The sequence below is a fragment of the Nuphar pumila genome, chromosome 6 (assembly GCF_984573655.1).
Source record: "Nuphar pumila chromosome 6, dmNupPumi1.hap1.1, whole genome shotgun sequence".
NCBI lineage: Eukaryota > Viridiplantae > Streptophyta > Magnoliopsida > Nymphaeales > Nymphaeaceae > Nuphar > Nuphar pumila.
In genome coordinates, this window is record NC_143254.1 from 45,558,159 (window position 1) to 45,579,844 (window position 21,686).

Consider the following 21,686-nt stretch of genomic DNA (forward strand, 5'->3'; position numbering starts at 1 on the left):
AGAATCCAATATAATCAGATAATTATAGAAAATAAGAAAATTAAAATCGAAATAAAAGGGGGGGGGGGATGGGATACAATGGGTACTATTAAAGCAAGAAAACGAATATAAAATAGATAATCAGATTAAAATTAGAAAAAACATAGAAGCAAAAGACAATGTTGGAATGCAAACATTTTGTTAATGTCGCATAGGGGTGGACTGAAGTTGCTATGAGTAACTCAGCACTACCAAACATTCTTTTAATGGGGTAAGAAACAAGAAAAATTCAGAAAATGAAGAAAACTTTCGAAAGATTAGGGGAGGTAGAAACTCATCGTAGTTCCGCAAGGCTGAAACGAGAGAGGGCTATAGCCTTGTTGCAAGTATAGGCTTCCTTCAACTGAAAGAGAAGAGACCCAGAGAGAAGGAGAAATGAAGAAGAGGAGAGGGGAAGAGATCAGAGCAATGGAGAACTTGCGGGGGTGAAGAGGCGATCGAGAAGAAGAAGAAGATAGGAAGGTGAAGAAGCGATCAGATGCGTGAAAAGGAGAGGTTAAAGGCGGATGAAAAATGAAGGGGGTCTCTGAGGTTGTTTATATAACAAAAAGTCGTTAGAACAATTTCAAAACAAGTCCCTCTAATTTTTAAAGAAATTTCAAAACAATGGTTGTCTTATATAAGGTTTTCTTAAAAACGGTTTTAACTAAAGAGATGCTTTCAAATAGAGGTTTTCAAACTATCTTTTTCTTAATTTCTTTTTCTATTTTATTTTTTTTCTCTATATTTTCTATATATTTTTTGTATTTTTGAAATAAAAACTCTAAAACTATGGAAAAAATAAGGAATTTTAAACTATTTTTGTAAATTTTAAAAATATTTAAAAAAAATGAGGTTTTTTGAGAATTCAGGGCTAATCTTCAGAAATTTCTTTAGAAAACGGGTCTGGATCTAAAGTTTTGAGAAAATATTCGAGTTTTGGATCTCGAATCGAGGGATACATAGCAATGGATCTATATGGAGTAAGTGTTGCGGTCATGGCTTCTTGATAAAATCCCATAATTAGCTAGGCATTGCAAAGATGCCCTACAAGCAGTGGAGCCAGAAATTTAACCAAAAAAACCGGATACATACCTTTCATGATTGGTTGTTGCATTTATGCTGATTGGCAGCTTGCATTTATGCTAATTGACAAAATAGAAAACCCTTAATATGTTAACTAAAATCAAGTATTTATTATTGAGTATTGATGGATTCATGCATGTAACTAAACGTTTATGCTATTTTACAAAAAACCAAATCAAAACATGAAATTATGACAATATCATTCATATATAAGGTAATTGAAAAAAAATACCTAAAATCCTAACTAAAACAAAGCATGTTGAATTATGTTTAATGTTAATTAAAAAATGCAGACATACCTAATTAAATATTTATTTTGTTTAAAAACCAAATAAAAATCTAATTAAATATTCTTGATATTAAAAAAACTAACTATAAAACCTAAATCATAACAAAAAACAAAAAAAAACAAATTAACTAAATGTTATTTACAAAAAAAACAACTAAAATATAATTAAATATTCATGTTATTTTAAAAAACCTAACAAAAAACCTCAATCATAACAAACATCTTGTTGGAATAAAAATAATAATCAAAATTATAACTAAAATACATAATTAAATATTTTTATTAAAGACACATGTATAATTATGTTTGATTTTGATTAAAGACACATAAATACATAATTAAATATTAATCTCATTAAAAATTAAAATAGGAAACCTAAATGCTAATTAAGAAAAAAAACATTAAATCCTTAATACCTTTTTAAATAATCAAATGTAAATCAAAACATAAACCCTAAGTCCTAACAAACATTATTCATAATTTTGTATATATGTGTGATCATTGCAAAAAAATTCCTCTTGTTCTTTTTTTCCGCTTTTCCTTCTCTTTGCCTTACTAGTCTCTATTCCATTTTTGAAGGGAAATAAAAGATAGAAAAGAAAAGAGAAGAGGAAAGAAAAGAAAGAAGAGAGGGACTCTTTTGCAAAAGTCTCACTTGACCTTAATTTTGAAAATATTTCGAAATTACTCGCCTTTATTTTTTAAAATTTGTGAGAAAATGGAGAGACAGGATTCGCTCGACGGTAGGAGGTTCAATCGTTTCTGACGCCTTTACGAGGGGTAATTGAACCAAGGATTGAACTTATGCCTTTTGATTTGCCTAAATATTGTCTAATAAATTATTCTAATTCTAAAATACACAAAGAATCATGCTTGTGTAATGCAAATGCAAAGATGTATGCTTTTGTGAAGAACAATTTAAATTTTTTGGGATTTTTTAAGTGATTTTAAAATAAGTTTAAAAATATTTTTTGAAAAAATGGTTTTTGAAAATTGATTGGGGAAAGTTAGATTTTGAATCTAACTTAAAACTTGAAATAGATCTGGAAAAAGAGACTTGAAGTTTTAAGTCTTGGAATAATCATAGATTTGAAATTAGATCTTGAATTGAAGAGTTAAGAGAAAAAGGAGAAATGGACCTGAGATAGAATTTGAAGTAAAAATGAAATTTAAAAGTCAAAATAAACTTTGAATTTTGATTCTCAAAAATCGATTTTGAGAATGGATATTTGATCTTGAGTTTTGAATTCAGAACCCGAAACAGGAAATAAATTTGGAAGTTGAATTTAGACTTAGAAAATAGATATGAAAAATGGTTTTGAAAATAGGAATTGAAATGGGAATCTTGAGATCCAGATGAAATTTGAAAATGGATTTGAATTTGGAATTGAAAAACAATTTGGAAAATGGATTTGGATTCAAAAATCTGGAATGCAAGATGGAATTGGATTTAAAACCTAGAATTCAAGTTGGAATTGGATTTGAAATCTGAAATTCAAGATGGAATTTGATTTGAAATCTGGAATTCAAGATGGGATTAGATTTGAAATCTGGAATTCAAGATGGAACTGGATTTGAAAAATCTAAATGGAATTTGAAAATAGAGTTGGATTTTAGAAATCCAAATGGGATTAAAAGATGGAATCGGATTTAAGAAATTTAAATGGGATTTGAATATAGAATTGGAATTAAGAAATCCAGATGGAATTTCAAAGTGGAATTGAATTTGGAAATCTTGAATTGACTTTGAAATTTGCTCTAAGACTTAGAGAAAATCGATTTTGAGGATTCAGAGTCATCTTTAGGACAATTAAAAGATGAATTTGAATTTTGAGAATCAAATTCAAGCTTAGATAGAACTTTGAGATCTTGGAATTTGAAATAGAGAATAAACTTGATTTTAAACTTAAATTTTGAAATCAAGAGATGAACATGAGATTTCAAAGTCGAATTTGAACTTTGAAATTTGATTGGAATATCAACTTGATTTTGAACTTGGCAAATGAATTTTGAATTTCAAAGTTGAGTTGAACTTTGAAATTTGATTTGAGTTGAAATTTGAATTTAGAGATGAATTTAGAATTTTGAAGTTAAATTGAACTTTGGAATTGGGATATTGAAGTTTAAATTTTGAGATAAGATAGAATAGAGAATAAGAAGATGAAATTGAATTTATAAATAAGAATTGAAGATTTATTTGAGAAATGAGAAAAATATTTAAAGATTTATCTCAAAATCACTTGAATTTTTGAAATAATATGAAAAAGAATAGAATTTTTTCCTAAATGATGAATGCTTTGAAAAGAGTTTGAAAATTGATTTTGAAAAACATATTTCATTCTTTAAGAGAATTGAAATAAGATTAAAGACATAATACATTCATGACTATGGTCAGAAATATATTATAAAACAATATGTATTTAAATTCAGATAAAAAATAAAATACATTTTGGTGCCTTTATAGAGTTTGAAATGAAATTAACTTTCAATATATCTTAACTACGGTCATGAATATATATTTTAAGTTAATTTACAAGTCAAACTCGGATAAAGGAAGAATTGTTTTAGAAAATATGATGATTTTTTAAAGAGACCCAAGTGTGGATCCAATGTTATCTCATAAAAGATAAAAATCCTAAGTATTGTTCACATTTTGACTATGACTATAAATGCAAATAATCTACTTAGGATTTAATTACCTTTTATTAGAATGGTGCACGTGTCATTCGTGTTTCCATTCTTGAATTTTTGAAAATAAAAGAGAAAAATGACATAAAAGAGATGATTTTATGAAAATGCATGCTCATACATTCTATTCTAAGCTGAAAATACAAAATTCTCATTAATGTCTAACTATTACATTTGAATTGAATTAAAAATATAAGAAATCTTTAATCTAAGAAAGGGAATCTAGGTTCTCCATGTATTCTTGCAAAAAATCAAGTTCGCATAAAGCAAGATGCAGAAGACATATGAGAAAACAAAGGATACTATATGAGGACTAACATGTATATGAGAAGGTTTGTATCAAATATGCATGTGGAAATGTATATGTGCATGAAGAAATAGAACATATACGATATTATGATATGGTCTAATATATAAAAAAAAATGAAGAAATATTTTGGTGTGGTGCATAAACTACTCACATGGGATTTATTATAAAAGAGAAACTATTTGAAATGCGGAAAATGTGAATCGATGAACTAAATGAATGCTCAAGCAAGAATGATAATGAATATGTATGCAAAATAGTGAAACAGAATCACTGGTAAAGAATACAATACCATATAGATGTTGTTGAACTAAATCATCATTCACTCAAATATAAACTAATCAAAAGCAAATGTATACAGAAAATTTAAACATATCAACGAAATGCAAGTACTGAAAAACAATGAATTTATGCGGCAACTGAAATGCACATGTATATCCTGCAGATAATGCCCAAATACATAAGTAAAGAAAGTAGAAGCTTTGCTGAAGATGTACATTGAAGTGTGCAAAGGCACACTAAGAGGTGAAGCCATGACAATATACAACATATTATCAGGAAAACTGAGGTACATATGCAATGTAATGGAAATCAGAATGTTTGATGCAGAAGTATAATGCTGGAAATGATACATATACAACAAAATACGTGAATTAAGATGTTGGCATTCCAAACAGAATAACAGATGGTGCTGCAGATCGATTTAGTTGAATTGGTAGGTGGTAAGGTGAAGCCATGTGGTAAAACATACTTGTACAAGTGTGACAGCAGTGGGTGCATAGTGTTGGTGCCATGATGGGTGGTGGAAAGGGTAAGGGCCATAGGTGGATACGAGGTTGAATTGCAACAAAATGTTGTCAAGGGGTGCAGTGGTGTGAATAGTGTCATTTGCAGGTAGGTGCAGATGAGTGTGGAAAGTGGTGTATGTAGTGAAGTAGGTAATATGTGTTAAGTGCTAATTCAAAAGTGGAATAGAGATGGTACAGGTGATGTACACTAACATAAGTAGTAAGGGGGAATCTAAATGTTGTAAAATGGGTGGATACTAACCGTGAATGCAGCAGATAGTGATTGGAGATATAATTAGCAGTGGGTGATGGTATCACGGTAGTGCTTGAGAGAAACTTAGGCTAGTTGACATGAAGCATCTGCTACAACATCGGAGACTAAAGACCCACAGTCTCAAGGCAGCAAAACTTTATAAACATTTTGTGTCTCAAGAAATTTGCAAGGAAGCTCCCTGCTGGAGACTTCCTTAGCATGATCCCAGCACGACAAATGGCACCTATCCTTTTAATACAATTTTTCAATCTGATTTTGCTAATTGCTAAACACAGGTTGAAATCTGAACATATATAAATGAAGCATTAGCTATCAACATGCTCTCATGATAGATATGAACAAAAATTCCAGAAAAATATGAGAGCTTAAAAAAAATGTGAATTCCAGCATTAAGGATGCTAAAAAAAATGCAAAATATCAATGTGCTTTTCTGAAGATCCTCAGCTGATAGCCACATTCTTCTCTTCTTCTTTTTTTCTTAACAACATTAACGATGCTATTACATTCATTATTGGCATGAAATAAATCTGAGCCGAGGCACAACTTAACTTGGACTTTAAGACAGGAAGCATCATTCTCGATTTCCTTATAGGCAAACCTCATAAACCCAACTGGCGAACCACCCAGTATTTCAAATAACATAAAACACTCAAACCACCTATCAGAAAATACGAACCCAGGCTAAAAACCAAACTTAATTTATGAAAGAAACCCGAATAAACTGTGGGTTTTGCTCAAGTTCTTAAAAAAAATGGCGGAGGCAAGGCAGTAAACACAATGTAAATTGGATGAAACAAGGACAATGAATAGATATACATGAAATGCTATCATATATAGAAAATGATATGACACCATTGCAATTAAATCATACCTATGATGCAAAATCGAATAAGCAAGAACTCTCAGATCTGTGATCATGCGATTAACACTTAATTGATAATGGATTCACCAAGTTTACAAAATTTGATATGCACAGATGTGAGGATGTTACATCAAACATTAAAAATTACCACATCAATTTGCTCATCGTGAATTGATTTCCACACGAGCTCAACTCAAACCAGAGATCAAAACCTAACAACTGATGTTTCTATCAGGCAATAAAGATATGATGCTATGCGAAAATGATAAACTAAATAATTTATAAAATGAGAAGGGATGTTGCTGAGAATCTGATGATACACATCTTCCAGAAAATGCAGATGAGGATGTGGATTTACGACAGAGCAAAATCATTTTCAAGGTAAATCGAGTCTACCTTCAGGGTGATGGCAAATCAACTTTTCACGGCGACTCAAAACAGGGAATCGTTGATTAAAGAATCAACAAGAAATTTTCAAACGAGATGAGCGACTCCCGCAAACCTGATTTGCCTTCCACAACGAATCAGAGATCCAATTTCCACAGTCAGTCAAAGCATTCTACCATAATTCATATGAAAACACAGAGACATTGCATCAAACAGTGATTACATGATAATTCCAGATCGGCCAAAGCCCAGAGTGAGTTTTAAGCGGATGAATAACAACTGATGCAGAGGGCTTTGCATCAAGAAAACTCAAAAACATGAAAATCTAGTGAGCAAGGTAACTATCATCACAAGAAAAATATGAAATCGATTGACGATTTCTGCAAAATGGACTCGATCTGATATTGGATCAGATCAGAGATCATTGTGGAAGTCGTTCCAAATGTAAAACATGGGCGGAATCAAATTGAAATAAACAGAGAGTGTAATACATGATTAAGCTCAAAATAGGATTAAGATGGATTAAGACACCATGAACAAAATAAGAAAAAAAAAACAGATACAGTTGGGCATTATTGAAGCAAAATACAGCAAAAGTAAAAACAACGAACTCAGCACTATCAAAGTAAGGATTTGAATATATATAGTTAATCACGACTAATAGGAAAAGCAAAACATAGAATCGAAATCCAAACCGATTCATCATGACGGGATCAAGATTCTGAGGTAAACAAGGAATTAATGTAATAAATGAAAATCATAGATAAATCGACTGTAAATCAGAATAAAACAACAAAATAAATAAAAAAATGAAGAAAATATGTTGGAACGTGGAATTCCATTTGTTGTAGCACAGGGATGTGTTGGGATTGCTACAGGCAATCCAATACCATCTATGGTGCGCTAATGAGGGTCGAAAATAAAAAACTAAAAGAAAAGTCAAAGAAAATCAAAGAGGGAGAGGGGTAATAAAAGGAAAATCACAAGACGAAAAGGGGAAACAAAAATAAATCCCTGAAAACATATTGGAATATAAAGTCTAGGTGAATCGGTGATGCCATTGTGAGGCATCACCGGTTGCCAGCATGTAAAGCCATGTACGAGATAAAATCAAGAATCCAATAAAATCAGATAATCATAGAAAATAAGAAAATTAAAATCAAAATCAAAATAAGGGGGGGGGGGATGTGATACAATGAGTACTATTAAAGCAAGAAAATGAATATGAAACAGATAATCAAACTAAAATTGGGGAAAACATAGAAACAAAAGACAATGTTGGAATGCCAACATTCTGTTAATGTCGCACAGGGGTGGACTGAAGTTGCTATGAGCAACTCAGCACTACCAAACGTGCTTTTAATGTGGTAAGAAACCAGAAAATGAAGAAAACTTTCGAAAGATTAGGGGAGGTAGAAACTCACCGTAGTTCTGCAAGGCTGAAGCGAGAGAGGGCTATAGCCTTGTTGCAAGTATTGGCTTCCTGTAACTGAAAGAGAAGAGACCCAGAGAGAGAGAAGGAGAAATGAAGAAGAAGAGAGGGGAAGAGATCAAAGCAATGGAAAACATGCAGGGGTGAAGAGGCGATCGAGAAGAAGAAGAAGATGGGGAGGTGAAGAAGCAATCAGATGCGTGAAAGGGAGAGGTGAAGGGCGGATGAAAAATGAAGGGGGTCTCCTAGCTTGTTTATATAACGGAAAGCCGTTAGAACAATTTCAAAATAAGTCCCTCACATTTTTAAAGAATTTTGAAAACAATGGTTGTCTATTATAAGGTTTTCTTAAAAACGATTTTAACTAAAGAGATGCTTTCAAAAAGAGGTTTTCAAATTGTCTTTTTCTATTTTTTATTATTTTCTATATATTTTTTCTATATTTTTTCTATTTTTTAAATAAAAACTCTAAAACTATGGAAAAAATAAGGGATTTTAAACTATTTTTTAAAATTTAAAAATATTTATTAAAGAGGGGTTTTCTAAGAATTCAGGACTAATCTTCAGGAATTTCTTCAGAAAATGGATCTGGATCTGAAGTTTTGAGAGAATATTCGAGTTTTAGATCTCGAATCGAGGTATACAGAGCAATGGACCCATATAAAGTAAGTGTTGTGGTGGTGGCTTCTTGATAAAATCCAAGAATTAGCTAGGCATTGCCCTACAAGCAGTGAAGCCAGGAATTTAACCAAAAAAAACATATACATACCTTTCATGATTGGTTGTTGCATTTATGCTGATTGAAAGTTTGCATTTATGCTAACTAACAAAATAGAAAACCCTTAATATGTTAACTAAAATCAAGTATTTATTATTAAGTATTGATGGATTCATGCATATAACTAAACATTTATGCTATTTTACAAAAAACCAAATCAAAACATGAAATCCTAACAATATCATTCATATATAAGGTAATTGGAAAAAAAGGCCTAAAATCCTAACTAAAATAAAGCATGTTGAATTATGTTTAATGTTAATTAAAAAATACAGACATACCTAATTAAATATTTATTTTATTTAAAAACCAAATAAAAATTGAATTAAATATTCTTGATATTAAAAAACTAACCATAAAACCTCAATCATACATAAAAAAAAACAAATTAACTAAATGTTTTTTACAAAAAAACCTTAAATATAATTAAATATTCATGTTATTTTAAAAAATCTAACAAAAAAAAAACTCAATCATAACAAACATCTAGTTGAAATAAAAAAAATTAATCAAAATTCTAACTAAAATCAAGCATGTATAATTATGTTTGATGTTGATTAAAAACACATAAATACATAATTAAATATTAATCTCATTAAAAATTAAAATAGCAAACCTAAATGCTAATTAAGAAAAAAAACATAAAATCCTTAAGACTTATTTAAATAATCAAATGTAATCAAAACATAAACCCTAAGTCCTAACAAACATTATTCATAATTTTGTATATATGTGTGATCATTGCAAAAAATTTCCTCTTGTTCTCTTTTTCCGCTTTTCCTTCTCTTTGCCTTACTAGTCTCTATTCCCTTTTTGAAGGGAAATAAAAGATAGAAAAGAAGAGAGAAGAGGGAAAAAAAGAAATAAGAGAGAGACTCTTTTGCAAAGGTCTCACTTGACTTTAATTTTGAAAATATTTTGAAATTACTCGCCTCTATTTTTGAAAATTTACAAAAAAATGGAGAGATAGGATTCGCTCGTCGGTACGAGGTTCAACCGTTCCTCGCACCTTTACCAGGGGTAATTGAACTAAGGATCGAACTTATGCCTTTTGCTTTGCCTAAATATTATCTTATAAAATATTCTAATTCTAAAATACACAAAGAATCATGCTTGTGTGATGCAAATGCAAAGATATATGCTTCTGAGAAGAATAATTTGAAAATTTTGGGATTTTCCAAGTGATTTTAAAATAAGTTTAAAAATATTTTTTGAAGAAATGGTTTTTGAAAATTGATTTGGGAAAGTTAGATTTTGAATCTAACTTACAACTTGAAAAAAATCTGGAAGAAGAGACTTGAAGTTCTAAGTCATGGAATAATCAGATATTTGAAAATAGATCTTGAATTGAAGAATGAAGAGTAAAAGGAGAATTGGACCTGAGATAGAATTTGAAGTAAAAATGAAATTTCAAAGTCAAAATGAACTTTATCAAAAATTGATTTTGAGAAGGGATCTTTGATCTTGAGTTTTGAATTCAGAACCTGAAACAAGAATTGAATTTGGAAGTTGAATTTAGACTTAGAAAATAGTTTTGAAAATAGGAATTGAAATGGGAATCTTGAGATCCAGATGAAATTTAAAAATGGATTTGAGTTTGGAATTGGAAATCAATTTGGAAAATGGAATTGGATTCGAAAATTTGGAATCCAAGATGGAATTGTATTTGAAACCTAAAATTCAAGTTGGAATTGGATTTGAAATCTGAAATTCAAGATGGAATTTGATTTGAAATCTGGAATTCAAGATGGAATTAGATTTGAAATTTGGAATTAAAGATGGAACTAGACTTGAAAAATCCAAATGGAATTTGAAAATAGAGTTGGATTTTAAAAATCCAAATGGGATTAAAAGATGGAATCGGATTTAAGAAATCCAAATGGGATTTGAAGATAAAATTGGATTTAAGAAATCCAGATGGAATTTGAAAGTGAGATTGGATTTGGAAATCCTGAAATGACTTTGAAATTTGCTCTAACATTTAGAGGAAATTGATTTTGAGCATTCAGAATCATCCTTCAGACATTCAAAAGGTGAATTTGAATTTTGAGAATCGAACTCAAATTTAGATAGAACTTTGAGATCTTGAAATTTAAAATAGAGAATAAACTTGATTTCGAATTTGAATTTTGAAATCAAGAGATGAATATGGGATTTCAAAGTCGAATTTGAACTTTGAAGTTTGATTGGAATATCAACTTGATTTTGAACTTGGCAAATGAATTTGGAATTTCAAAGTTGAATTGAACTTTGAACTTTGAAATTTGATTTGAGTTGAATTTTGAATTTTGAATTTACAAATGAATTTGGAATTTCAAAGTTAATTTGAACTTTGAAATTGGGATATTGAAGTTTGAATTTTGAGATAAGATAGAATTGGGAATAGAAAGATGAAATTGAATTTATAAATAAGAATTGAAGATTGATTTGAGAAATGAGAAAAATATTTAAAGATTTAACTCAAAACCACTTGGATTTTTGAAATAATATGAAAAAAAAATATAATTCTATCCTAAATGATGAATGCTTTGAAAAGAGTTTGAAAATTGTTTTTGAAAAAATATTTCATTCTTTTAAGAGAATTGAAATAAGATTAAGGACATAATACATTCATGACTATGGTCAGAAATATATTATAAAATAATCTGTATTTAAATTCAGATAAAAAATAAAATACATTCTGGTGCCTTTATAGAGTTTGAAATGAAATTAACTTTCAATATATCGTAACTATGGTCATGAATATATATTTTAAGTTAATTTACAAGTCAAACTCTGATAAAGGAAGATTTTTTTTAGAAAATATGATGATTTTTTAAAGAGACCCAAGTGTGGATCCAATGTTATCTCATAAAAGATAAAAATTCTAAGTATTGTTCACATTTTGACTATGACTATAAATGCAAATCATCTACTTAGGATTTAATTACCTTTTATTAGAATGGTGCACGTGTCTTTCGTGTTTCCATTCGTGAATTTTTGAAAATATAAGAGAAAAATGACATGAAAGAGATAATTTTATGAAAATGCATGCTCATACATTCTATTCTAAGTTGGAAATACAAAATTCTCATTAATGTCGAACAATTACATTTGAATTGAATTAAAAATATCAGAAATCCTTAATCTAAGAAAGAGAATCTAGGTTCTCCATGTATTCTTGCAAAAAATCAAGTTCTCATAAAGCAAGATGCAGAAGACATATGAGAAAACAAAGGATACTATATGAGGACTAACATGTATATGAGAAGGTTTGTATCAAATATGCATGTGGAAATGTATATGTGCATGAAGAAATAGAACATATACGATATTATGATATGGTCTAATATTTCAAAAAAAAATGAAGAAATATTTTTGTTCCCTTGCGACTTACAGTGTACAGTTGCGCTTAGAGTCTGTTTTGCTTTTGTTGAGTCTGATGTAAGCTGCCCGGTTCAGGTGAATCAATACCTCGAAGGGGCAGCCTGTATACTTGAACTGTAATAGCCTGCGGGCAAAATTATGAATGAAGTAAATGCATTGAGCTTTCTTTTGTTCACCCTCATTGTGATTGCTTCTTGTGATTGCAATTTCTCTCCCTCTATTCTCTCTTGCTCTCTGATTACAAGCTTCCGCGATCGGCAAGCGAGTTGACGAATAGGCTTGCGGCGGTGAGGAAGGACCATCGTGCCGCGCTGGCCCATTGAAGGAAATAGGCCTGTGACAAGTGGTACCAGAGCCCGTTCTCGTGCTAGGGAAGGGACTCTGGAGTCGGTGTTGACAAACACGCCGACAGGCTGCGATTTGTGAGCAAGACATTGTGGCGCTTTTTCAACACTTGCGCAACACCAAAGGCAAGGCAGTTGCCGAAGCTGAGGAGATGGGTTCACCTCGGGGCCAAAAAGCGTTGGCTGCAACTGTTAACAAGCTGGTGGAAGATGTGACTTCACATGATGAAGCGATTTCACGCGCATGTGAATCATTCAATGGATTGGATGATGTGGTGGCGAGCCTGCAAGAGCAGTTGAACTTACTAATGGGACAGGTCACTTCATTGACGACTACGGTGACCGATCTTGAGTTGAGGAACCGTACGTTGCAGCGGACGGTGACCCTAAATGGCGGAAATGGTGAGAGACTATCAAGAATTGATGTACCTAGACCCGCAAAATTCAATGGTTCTCGTGACAGCAAGGCCATTGAGAACTTCTTGTTCCAAGTAGAAGACTACTTGGATATCCAGAGTGTGACCCTCGAAGATATGAGGATCAAGGCTGCAGCGACCTTACTTGATGGTGATGCTATTGCTTGGTGGAGGCGGAAGCGCAATGACATGGAGAGGAGTCAATGTGTGATAGACACCTTTGATGACTTCAAAGTAGAGTTGCGCAACTACTTCATGCCAAGAAATGCGCAGAGACGGGCTTACCGGATGGTTCGTGAGCTCAAAAATACTGGTTCATTGCAAGACTATGTCAGAACGTTTCAGAAGCTTATGCTGGAGATACCTAACATGCCAGAAGACGACATGCTCAACTGATTCATTGTGGGACTTCAACCATGGGCACAGTCTGAAGTGGAAAGGAGCAACCCCCGTATTTTGGAAGATGCATATGTGGCGGCTGAGCGCTTAGTTGACACTCAGCGCAAGTCTTTCACCCCATCAACCAAAGTTGGGAAGAAGCTTGACCACAGAGGCAAGAAGGATGAGCAGCGCAACGATAAAGGTGAGGCGTCGACACGCCATCAATTCGAAAAGAAACAAAACTACACAAAGCATAACAGCAACAACAACGGTGCGGTTGTGACATGTTGGTTCTGTGGTGATAGACATATCGCCCGGCAATGCCCAAAGCGCCTTGTAAAGGACGACGGGCAAGCCAATGCTGCACAGGAAGAATGCAATGACACTGAGACCATGCAACCGAGGATGGGCGCCATGCGATCGATCAATGCGGCCAAAAGTTGTGCAGCTAAAAACATGCAGGTCAATAAGGAACTTATGTACGCTGAAGTTATTATGAATGGAAAGTCTACTTCAACAATGATAGACTCCGGGGCCACACACAACTTTGTCTCGCGGGAAGAGGCAGAGCGGTTGGGCTTGAAGCATGGGCCAAAGCAGAGGACCATTAAAACGGTAAACTTTGAAGCCAAACCCATCCTTGGTGAAGCAAGGGATGTGGCTATTCAAGTGGGAAGTTGGGTCGGTAAAGCCAACTTCTCTGTGGTGCCCCTGGACGATTTCAAGATGATTTTGGGTATGGAGTTTCTGCGAAGCCAGAATGTTATGATGTTGCCAAAATTCAACACGCTGACGATCATGGAGTCAGACCTGTCCCACACAGTGCAGTGCCTTACGCAGAAAGGCAAGTCTTCGGTGTTGTCGGCAATGTAACTAAAGAAGGGTGTCAAGCATGGAAAGCAGACATTCTTAGTGGCAGTGCGTGCAGAAGAAGGGGAGGTGGAAGCAACAGTGCCACCGACCCTAGCCCCACTATTGGAGGAGTTTCGGGGGTGATGCCCCCGAAATTGCCAAAGCGTCTTCCGCCAAGATGCGAGGTCGACCACAAGATTGAGTTGACCCCAGGAGCAAAGCCTCCTGCAATGGTTCCATACCGTATGGGGCCAGCTGAGCTGAAGGAACTGCGCAGGCAGTTAGACGAGATGTTGGACGCAGGCATTGTTCGTCCATCAAAAGCCCCATTTGGTGCCCCGGTCATTTTCCAGATGAAACATGATGGCTCTAAACGGTTATGTGTGGATTACCGTGCCTTGAATAAGATCACAGTGAAAAACAAGTACCCATTGCCATTGATAGCGGACTTGTTCGATCAGCTAGGCAGTGCCCGTATCTTTTCCAAGCTAGATCTGCGATCGGGTTACTGGCAAGTGAGGATTGCCGAAGGTGATGAGCCGAAAACAACTTGCGTCACCCGCTATGGTGCTTACGAATTTCTATTAATGCCATTTGGGTTGACAAATGCTCCAGCCACGTTCACGACTTTAATGAACCAGACCTTCTACCCTTAGACAAATTTATGGTAGTCTACCTGGATGATATCGTGATCTACAACAACAACTAATGGAAAATGCCGAGCACTTGCGAACAGTGTTTCAGGTGCTGAAGGAGAATGACCTCTATGTCAAACGAGAGAAGTGTCTCTTCGGACAGGAGGAGATCAGTGCCCTTGGCCACGTTGTGGGGCGTGGTGTGCTGCGTATGGATGGGCAAAAGATAAGGGCCATCCAGGAATGGGTTCCGCCAAGCAAAGTGCCAGAATTGCGGTCATTCCTCGGTTTGACAAACTATTATTGGCGTTTCATCGAAGGTTATTCCCTCATTGCTGCGCCCCTCACAGATCTGTTAAAGAAGAATCGGGTATGGCTCTAGACAAGAGCGTGCCAAGATGCCTTCGATGGCTTGAAGAAAGCCTTAGTGAGGGAGCTAGTGTTGCGACTGCTTGATCATTCGAGACCCTTTGAAGTCCACACTGATGCCTCAGACTTTGCCATTGGCGGAGTTATTATGCAAGATGGTCATCCAATCGCATATGAGAGTCGCAAGCTGAAGGATGCAGAGAGGCGTTACACAGTGCACGAACGTGAGATGACCGCCATTGTGTATTGCCTTAGGACCTGTCGGCACTACCTTTTGGGTGCCAAGTTCATCGTCAAGACGGACAATGTGTCCACGAGCTATTTTCAGACGCAAAAGAAGTTAACGCCCAAGCAAGCTCGATGGCAGATGTTTTTGGCTGAGTTCGACTTTGCCTTAAAGTACAAGGTTGGAAAGACCAATGTTGTGGCGGATGCTTTGAGCCATAGGGTTGAATTGGCTGCTGCGCGCGCAGAGCCTTCTGAAGTGCATTTGGAGGGCGCATTGTTGATCCGCATCCGCGAGGGTACGCAGCAGGATCCGACCGCACAACACCTTGTTTCTCTGGAGCAGGCAGGGAAGACTCGACAATTTTGGCTACAGAATGGCCTCCTCGTAACAAAAGGGGGATGCATCTTTGTACCACGGTGGGGAAGCCTTCGTCGAGAGCTACTCAAGGAGTGTCATGATACACTATGGGCCGGCCATCCTGGTCAGGAGCGGACCTTAGCACTCCTTGAGCGTGGCTACTATTGGCCGCAGATGAGAGACGACGTTGAGGGGTATGTGCGAACATGCCTCATCTACCAGCAAGATAAGGGGACAAACTAGAAGGCTGCCGGTCTCCTTGAGCCTCTACCAATTTCAGAAGCATCTCCATGGACTTTATTGTTAGTCTGCCGAAGGTAGAGGGCCTCAGTTCTATTTTGGTTGTGGTGGATCGTTTCTCAAAGTATGCCACCTTCATCCCAGCTTCCAAGGAGTGCCCTGCAGAGAAGACTGCAGAGTTGTTCGTAAAGCATGTGGTGAAGCACTGGGGCATACCAAAGAGCATTGTGAGTGATCGCGATGCTCGCTTCATGGGCAAGTTCTGGCGTGAAGTATTTCGGCTACTTGGCTCTGAGTTGCTGTTTTCAACTAGCTTCCATCCGCAGACAGATGGGCAGACAGAGCGTATCAACGGGATACTGGAGCAGTACCTGAGGCATTTTGTTAGTGTCAATCAGAAAAATTGGGTGAAGCTCCTTGATGTGACACAATTTTGTTATAATCTGCAGAAGAGCGAGTCTTCAGGCCACAGTCCGTTCGAGATAGCCACGGGGCAGCAGTCACTGACCCCGCACACTCTTGCCACACAAGAAAAGGGAAGGCCATCATTCGCCTATCAGTTTGTTTGCGACTAGCACGAGCAAAATGAGTTGGCAAAGGCATTCTTACACAAAGCGGCAAAGAGAATGAAGAAGTGGGCGGACAAGAACCGTCGGCCTGCAGGGTTCCAAGTTGGGGACCAAGTGTTGGTGAAGTTATATCCTGGTCGCACAGGCATCTTCCGCGGGCGGCACCACGGACTACTCAGAAAGTATGAGGGACCCTTCACCATCACGAAGAAGGTGGGCAAGCTGGCATACAAGCTGGAGTTACCCCCAGACTTCAAGGTGCACCCGGTGTTCCACGTGTGCAACCTCAAGCAGTTCCATTCAGATGATGGAGACCCGGAATGCAGCGTGCCACAACGCGCTCCCATCATGCAGAGGGCCCCGGCAGCACAACGGGCCGAGAAGCACCTCAGTCAGATCCTTCGCCACAAGGTCAACTACTTGGGACAAGCGAAGAAATACTTGGTGCAGTGGGAGGAAACAACGGAACCAACGTGGGAGCCTGCATTTCGAATGAACAGCCGTTACCCGGCTGAAGTCAGGGCTTATCACGAAACAGATGGCACCGAGGACGGCGCATGATTTGAAGGGGGGAGCATGTTCCCTTGCGACTTACAGTGTATAGTTGCGCTTAGAGTCTGTTTTGCTTTTGTTGAGTCTGATGTAAGCTGCCCGGTTCAGGTGAATCAATACCCCGAAGGGGCAGCCCGTATACTTGAACTGTAATAGTCTGCGGGCAAAATTGTGAATGAAGTAAATGCGTTGAGCTTTCTTTTGTTCACCCTCGTTGTGATTGCTTCTTGTGATTGCAATTTCTCTCCCTCTATTCTCTCTTGCTCTCTTGCACTCTGATTACAAGCTTCCGCGATCGGCAAGCGAGCAGACGAATAGGCTTGCGGCGGTGAGGAAGGACCGTCGCGCCGCACTGGCCCATTGAAGGAAATAGGCCCGTGACAATTTTGGTGTTGTGCATAAACTAATCACATGGAATTTATTATAAAAGATAAACTATTTGAAATGAGGAAAATGTGAATCGATGAACTAAATGAATGTTCAAGCAAGAATGATAATGAATATGTATGCAAAATAGTGAAACAAAATCACTGGTAAAGAATACAATACCATATAGGTGAACTAAATCATCATTCACTCAAATATAAACTAATCAAAAGCAAATGTATACAGAAAATTTAAACATATCAACGAAATGCAAGTACTGAAAAACAATGAATTTATGCGGCAACTGAAATGCACATGTATATCCTGCAGATAATGCCCAAATACATAAGTAAAGAAAGTAGAAGCTTTGCTGAAGATGTACATTGAAGTGTGCAAAGGCACACTAAGAGGTGAAGCCATGACAATATACAACATATTATCAGGAAAACTGAGGTACATATGCAATGTAATGGAAATCAGAATGTTTGATGCAGAAGTATAATGCTGGAAATGATACATATACAACAAAATACGTGAATTAAGATGTTGGCATTCCAAACAGAATAACAGATGGTGCTGCAGATCGATTTAGTTGAATTGGTAGGTGGTAAGGTGAAGCCATGTGGTAAAACATACTTGTACAAGTGTGACAGCAGTGGGTGCATAGTGTTGGTGCCATGATGGGTGGTGGAAAGGGTAAGGGCCATAGGTGGATACGAGGTTGAATTGCAACAAAATGTTGTCAAGGGGTGCAGTGGTGTGAATAGTGTCATTTGCAGGTAGGTGCAGATGAGTGTGGAAAGTGGTGTATGTAGTGAAGTAGGTAATATGTGTTAAGTGCTAATTCAAAAGTGGAATAGAGATGGTACAGGTGATGTACACTAACATAAGTAGTAAGGGGGAATCTAAATGTTGTAAAATGGGTGGATACTAACCGTGAATGCAGCAGATAGTGATTGGAGATATAATTAGCAGTGGGTGATGGTATCACGGTAGTGCTTGAGAGAAACTTAGGCTAGTTGACATGAAGCATCTGCTACAACATCGGAGACTAAAGACCCACAGTCTCAAGGCAGCAAAACTTTATAAACATTTTGTGTCTCAAGAAATTTGCAAGGAAGCTCCCTGCTGGAGACTTCCTTAGCATGATCCCAGCACGACAAATGGCACCTATCCTTTTAATACAATTTTTCAATCTGATTTTGCTAATTGCTAAACACAGGTTGAAATCTGAACAGATATAAATGAAGCATTAGCTATCAACATGCTCTCATGATAGATATGAACAAAAATTCCAGAAAAATATGAGAGCTTAAAAAAAATGTGAATTCCAGCATTAAGGATGCTAAAAAAAATGCAAAATATCAATGTGCTTTTCTGAAGATCCTCAGCTGATAGCCACATTCTTCTCTTCTTCTTTTTTTCTTAACAACATTAACGATGCTATTACATTCATTATTGGCATGAAATAAATCTGAGCCGAGGCACAACTTAACTTGGACTTTAAGACAGGAAGCATCATTCTCGATTTCCTTATAGGCAAACCTCATAAACCCAACTGGCGAACCACCCAGTATTTCAAATAACATAAAACACTCAAACCACCTATCAGAAAATACGAACCCAGGCTAAAAACCAAACTTAATTTATGAAAGAAACCCGAATAAACTGTGGGTTTTGCTCAAGTTCTTAAAAAAAATGGCGGAGGCAAGGCAGTAAACACAATGTAAATTGGATGAAACAAGGACAATGAATAGATATACATGAAATGCTATCATATATAGAAAATGATATGACACCATTGCAATTAAATCATACCTATGATGCAAAATCGAATAAGCAAGAACTCTCAGATCTGTGATCATGCGATTAACACTTAATTGATAATGGATTCACCAAGTTTACAAAATTTGATATGCACAGATGTGAGGATGTTACATCAAACATTAAAAATTACCACATCAATTTGCTCATCGTGAATTGATTTCCACACGGGCTAAACTCAAACCAGAGATCAAAACCTAACAACTGATGTTTCTATCAGGCAATAAAGATATGATGCTATGCGAAAATGATAAACTAAATAATTTATAAAATGAGAAGGGATGTTGCTGAGAATCTGATGATACACATCTTCCAGAAAATGCAGATGAGGATGTGGATTTACGACAGAGCAAAATCATTTTCAAGGTAAATCGAGTCTACCTTCAGGGTGATGGCAAATCAACTTTTCACGGCGACTCAAAACAGGGAATCGTTGATTAAAGAATCAACAAGAAATTTTCAAACGAGATGAGCGACTCCCGCAAACCTGATTTGCTTTCCACAACGAATCAGAGATCCAATTTCCACAGTCAGTCAAAGCATTCTACCATAATTCATATGAAAACACAGAGACATTGCATCAAACAGTGATTACATGATAATTCCAGATCGGCCAAAGCCCAGAGTGAGTTTTAAGCGGATGAATAACAACTGATGCAGAGGGCTTTGCATCAAGAAAACTCAAAAACATGAAAATCTAGTGAGCAAGGTAACTATCATCACAAGAAAAATATGAAATCGATTGACGATTTCTGCAAAATGGACTCGATCTGATATTGGATCAGATCAGAGATCATTGTGGAAGTCGTTCCAAATGTAAAACATGGGCGGAATGAGATTGAAATAAATAGAGAGTGCAATGCATGATTAAGCTCAAAATAGGATTAAGATGGATTAAGATACCATAAACAAAAGAAAAAAAAACAGATACAGTTGGGCATTATTGAAGCAGAATGCAACAAAAATAAAAACAACGAACTCAACACTATCAAAGTAAGGATTCAAATATATATAGTTAATCACGACTAATAGGAAAAACAAAACATAGAATCTAAAATCGAAATCCAAGCCGATTCATCGTGACGGGATCAAGATTCTGAGGTATACAAGGAATTAATGTAACAAATGAAAATCATAGATAAATCGACTGTAAATCAAAATAAAACTACAAAATAAAAAAAAGAAAAAAAGAAAATATGTTGGAATGTGAAATTCCATTTGTTGTAGCACAAGGATGTATTGGGATTGCTACAGGCAATCCAATACCATCCATGGTGCGCTAATGGGGGTAAAAAACAGAAAACTAAAAGAAAATTCAGAGAAATTCAAAGAGGGAGAGGGGGTAATAAAAGGAAAATCACAAGACGAAAAGGGGAAACAAAAATAAATCTCTGAAAACTTATTGGAATATAAAGTCCAGGTGAATCGATGATGCCATTGCGAGGCATCACCAGTTGCCAGCATGTAAAGCCATATACGAGTTGAAATCAAGAATCCAATATAATCAGATAATCATAGAAAATAAGAAAATTATAGGGGGGGGGGATGGGATGGGATACAATGGGTACTATTAAAGCGAGAAAATGAATATGAAATAGATAATCAAACTAAAATTGGGAAAAACATAAAAACAAAAGACAATGTTGGAATGCAAACATTCCGTTAATGTCGCACAGGGGTGGACTGAAGTTGCTATGAGCAACTCAGCACTACCAAATGAGCTTTAATTTGGGTAAGAAACAAGAAAAAATCAAAAAATGAAGAAAACTTCCGAAAGATAAGGGGAGGTAGAAACTCACCGTAGTTCTGCAAGGCTGAAGTGAGAGAGGGCTATAGCCTTGCTGCAAGTATTGACTTCCTTAAACTGAAAGAGAAGAGACCCAGAGATCGAAGGAGAAATGAAGAAGAGGAGAGGGGAAGAGATCAGATCAATGGAGAACATGCGAGGGTGAAGAGGCGATCGAGAAGAAGAAGAAGATGGGGAGGTGAAGAAGCGATCAAATGCGTGAAAGGGAGAGGTGAAAGGCGGATGAAAAATGAAGGGGGTCTCTCAACTTGTTTATATAACGGAAAGCCGTTATAACAATTTCAAAATAAGTCCCTCTAATTTTTAAAGAATTTTCAAAACAATGGTTGTCTTATATAAGGTTTTCTTAAAAACGGTTTTAACTAAAGAGATGCTTTCAAAAAGAGGTTTTCAAACTATCTTTTTCTGAATTTCTTTTTCTATTTTTAATTTTTTTATTTTCTCTATGTTTTCTATATATTTTTTTGTAT